Source organism: Nelusetta ayraudi, unplaced genomic scaffold, assembly GCF_046127955.1.
Source record: "Nelusetta ayraudi isolate G7.1 ecotype Tasmania unplaced genomic scaffold, CSIRO-AGI_Nayr_v1 ptg000218l, whole genome shotgun sequence".
In the NCBI taxonomy this organism is placed as follows: domain Eukaryota; kingdom Metazoa; phylum Chordata; class Actinopteri; order Tetraodontiformes; family Monacanthidae; genus Nelusetta; species Nelusetta ayraudi.
The window spans coordinates 95,001-99,341 of NW_027466267.1; the positions used below are offsets into that span (position 1 = coordinate 95,001).

General features: G+C 50.8%; 1 long non-coding RNA gene across 1 annotated transcript; it reads right to left on the reverse strand.

Annotated features, from left to right (window-relative positions):
* Nucleotides 1–2,291: 2,291 nt before the first annotated feature.
* LOC142881805 (uncharacterized) lies at nt 2,292–3,994 on the reverse strand. Its single transcript, XR_012925708.1, has 3 exons — nt 3,545–3,994; nt 3,284–3,436; nt 2,292–2,584 (listed from the first exon to the last, which is right to left on the reverse strand). It is a non-coding gene; the product is annotated as an uncharacterized LOC142881805 (long non-coding RNA).
* Nucleotides 3,995–4,341: the final 347 nt, after the last annotated feature.

The window sequence follows — 4,341 nt, forward strand, 5'->3', positions numbered from 1 at the left end:
AGTATAGAGGGAGGTGTCAAAGGATGGAGGGAGGAGTCAGCGGACAGAGGGAGGAGTCAGTGGACAGAGGGAGGGGTCACTGGGAGCAGTGGGAGGGGGAGGAGCCTCTAATGGACCAGTTGGGGCGGGGATGGGAGGAGGGGGGGGGTCGCCCAGGGTGGGGTTCCAGCAGTAGTTGGAAGTTTGGATCTTCTCAACATTTTATCTTTTTCTATTGTTTTTAGTGCTGCAACAATGTAGCCTAAAGTACACCTGTCTGTCTACCTGTCTGTATATCTATCTATCTATCTATCTAGAAATAGATGTAGATATACAGGGTGAGCCACAGTCTTGGACAAACATTCACAGGCCAACACCTTGGGCAGCTGTTGTTGAAATGACCTCAGATCTTCTCAGACTGTTGAGAAACTGTTGAGATTTTCAGTGGATGTTTTCTCTGTGTTGTGTTCTCAGGGGGCGCCGTTCACCCCCAGAGAGAGAGGAGTGCTGCTGCTCACACACTCACCCAGTGGGCCCAGTGTGTGGGGTCAGAACCTCGTGATGTTCCAACTCTCCCTCTCTCCCTCTCTCTCCCTCTATCTCTCTCTCCCTCTCTCTCTCCCTCTCTCTCCCTCTCGCTGTCTCTCTCTCTCTCTCTCTCTCTCTCTCTCTGCGCATGCGTGAGTGTGGTGAGTGCGAAGTGAGCGTGGTGTGTGTGCGAGTGTGCTTTCTCGTACTTTCTTTGCTGTTTTTCTCGTTATATGTTTTTTTTTTTTTTCCTCAGTTTGTTTTTTTGTTAGTGTTTAATTAACTTTTTCAGTTGTTACTGGGGTGGGGTGGGGGTGCTATCGGGCATTATGCCCGCTGGCGGCGGCCAGGCGGAGCTGGAGAAGCTAACTCGCCGGCACGCTGTTAAGATTGTATCGCGGCTCGGTTGTTCGGTGGAAGAAGTGAGCTATGCCGTTGGGGAGGTGGTGGGGTTTGACAGCGTGAAATCTGCATCGCGTATGAACAGTGCGGTGGTGATTTTCCTGGACAGCGTGGAGAAGGTGGAGAAGGTGGTGGAGGCTGGCATTGTTGTAAAAGACGCCTTCACTCCTGTCTACCCGCTGGTCAACCCTTCCAAGAGAGTCACCATCTCAAACGCCCCGCCGTTCATTAAGAACGAGGATCTGCTCAAAGCGCTGTCCAGGTACGGACAAGTTGTCTCACCGATCAAAATGGTGTCGTTGGGCTGCAAGTCTCCCGAACTGAGGCATGTAGTTTGCCATCGCAGACACGTCTACATGGTCCTTAAAGACGCAGACAGCCACCTAAACCTGAGCGTTAATTTTAATATTGAAGGTTTTAATTACACTGTTTTTATCACGTCTGAAACCATGAAATGTTTTGGGTGTAAATCCGAGGGGCATCTCATCCGAGCTTCTCCCGAAGCCGGGAGGGAAGTTGCCGGTGCTTCGGGTTCGGGGCAGTTGACGGAGGGCGCCGCTGCTGGTGTCGGCGATGCCGCGGCGGCGGCCGGTGTTGCCGCCGTTGTTGCTGGCGCGGCACCGGCCGCCGCTGGTGCCGGCGTTGCTGGCGCGGCACCGGCCGCCGCTGGTGCCGGCGTTGCCGCGGCGGTCGGGGCCGCCATCTGTATCGGTGATGCCGCTGTTGTCGGGGCCGCCGCCGGTGTGATCGATGCCACCGTAATTGGAGACGGAGTTGACACCGCCGGTGGCGCCGAGGCGGTTGAGAGCCCAGCGGAAGAACCTGGCGCCTCAAATGCAAATAATGATTGTACGGTGGGAATAACTAGAGAAATCAATGAAAGAATTGAAACTGAAAGTAGTTGTGCGAACGACGCTTTTATGGATGACGTTTTGGAGGAACGTGATTTGAAGATTAATGTCAGTAAAAGGAAGAAATGTGTTGATAAGGGGCAGGGTGGTGGTAAAACAAAGAAAGCGCTGCATAACCTCTCTGAGGACGAAGAGGAGGTCGTTTTAACTGCCTCTCAAGAGGCAAAAGTCACCTCCTATCCTCTTGAGAAGATAAGAAAGTTCCTCACAGAGAACAAAGGTCGGAGGGGGATTACACCCGACTCGGTCTTTCCTGATCTTAATGGTTTTATTAGATCGGTCAGCCGATTTAGAGGTGACGGTGTTTTTAATGATCAGGAAGTGTACAGGCTGAAGAAAATGGTGACCAAAGCCAGAGTGGCACTGATGGAGGACGATGACTGATTTTATTTTTGTCATGTTTTTTGTTTTGGGTGCTTTTTTCACAATGATGAACATTAATGTTGGGACCATTAACATTAATGGAGCACGAGCTGCGACAAAGAGAGCCTCGCTTTTTAAAATGTGTGAACTGAAAAAGCTGGATGTGACCTTTGTCCAAGAGACCCACAGTGACTCTAACAATGAGGTTGACTGGAGGAAGGAGTGGCCAGGGCAGCTTTTCCTCAGCCACAAGCTGTCCACAAGTGCTGGGGTGGCGGTCCTCTTCTCCAGAGCATTCACTCCTCAGTCAGTGGAGACACAGGACATCATGCCTGGACACGCCATCATGGTGAAGGCGCTCTTTGAGGGCAAAAGACTGGTTTTCGTGTGTGTCTACGCCCCTGTCTCCGCTGTCGATAGAATGACTTTTTTTAAACGCTCTTTGTGATGTCATTGGTGGAGTTGCTGATGAGTTTTTATTTCTGGGGGGTGATTTTAACTGTACTGTTGAGGCCACAGTGGACAGGAACCACCTGGAGCCTCATCCTGCCTCGGCTGTTCGGCTCAATCGTCTCATCGAGACCCACGACTTGAGAGACGTATGGAGGGTTTTTAACAGCAGGTCCAGGCAGTACACCTGCTTTCACCGCAGAAACAGCACCTTAACTCTGGCCAGACTAGATCGTTTTTATTGTTTTAAACATCATTTTCGTGCTTTTAAAAATTGCCACATTGTCCCGATAGGTGTGTCTGATCATTCCCTGGTTCACTGTGCTGTCTTCATTCAAGATGTCAAAACATCCAGTACCTATTGGCATTTTAACACAGCACTTTTGGCCGATCGGTCTTTTAGAGAGGCTTTTAAGTTAGTGTGGCTCTCACACAGGGAAAAAAAGTCCTCATTCACCTCAGTGTCGAGGTGGTGGGACTATGGTAAAACAGTTGTACAGCAATTTTGTCAGCAATATAATCGCAACGTCACTAAGTACATTACCAGATCCCTTAAGGACCTGGAGACTGAGGTACAGGACCTACTGGACTGTACAGGAGATCAAGGGCAGGTTAAAGCCCTTAAGAGTAAAAAAGCTACTTTAGCTAACCTGTTGGGCATCACTGCACAAGGAGCACTGGTTCGTTCCCGGTTCATGGACGCCACCATGATGGATGCCCCATCCAAGTTCTTCTTTGGTCTGGAGAGAAGGAACGGCCAGAGGAAGACCATCCACTGTCTGCGATCAGGTGATGGCTCCTCGCTGACGGAGAACACAGAGATCCGGAGGCACGCCACACAGTTCTACATGGACCTTGTTAAATCTGAGTGGATGGAGATTCCAGGACTGGAGTCGGCCTTTCTGTCCGACTTGCCTCGGATTAGAGCGTCAGCTGTGGACCAACTGTCTGCCGAACTCACTCTGGAAGAGCTTCATGTGGCCCTCATGAGCCTCGCTAATGGCAGGGCGCCTGGCATTGACGGGATCCCAGTGGATTTTTACAAGACCTTCTGGATATTGTTGGGTGAGGACATGTTGGAGGTTTTCAGGGAGAGCTTCGGGAGTGGACTTTTACCCCAGAGCTGCAGGAGGGCAGTTCTCACCCTGCTTCCGAAGAAGGGAGACCTCCAAGACTTGGAGAACTGGAGGCCAGTTTCCTTGCTCTGTGGGGACTATAAAGTCCTGTCGAAGGCTCTGGCCCTGAGGCTCAAGGAGGTCATGGCTGAGATCGTGCACCCTGACCAGACTTATTGTGTGCCCGGCAGGTTAATAAGTGATAACATCACTTTGATTCGGCACGTTTTGGAAGTCTCCGACTCTTTGGACATAGCGACTGGTCTTATTTCCATAGATCAGGAAAAGGCTTTTGACCGGGTTGAACACCAATATCTGTGGAAGACACTTGCAGCTTTCGGTTTCAGCCCAGGTTTTATAGCCTGGATCCAGGTTTTGTACCGTGACGTTGTGATTATACTGAAAATCAACGGCGGTCTGGCTGCGCCTTTTGTTGTACGGAGGGGTGTGAGGCAGGGTTGCTCACTTTCTGGCATGTTGTACTCTTTAGCCATTGAGCCCCTGCTGCACAAACTAAGGAAAGACCTGTCAGGTGTTTGTTTTCCTGATTGCCCCGCACCCATAAAACTGTCAGCCTATGCTGATGACTTGAT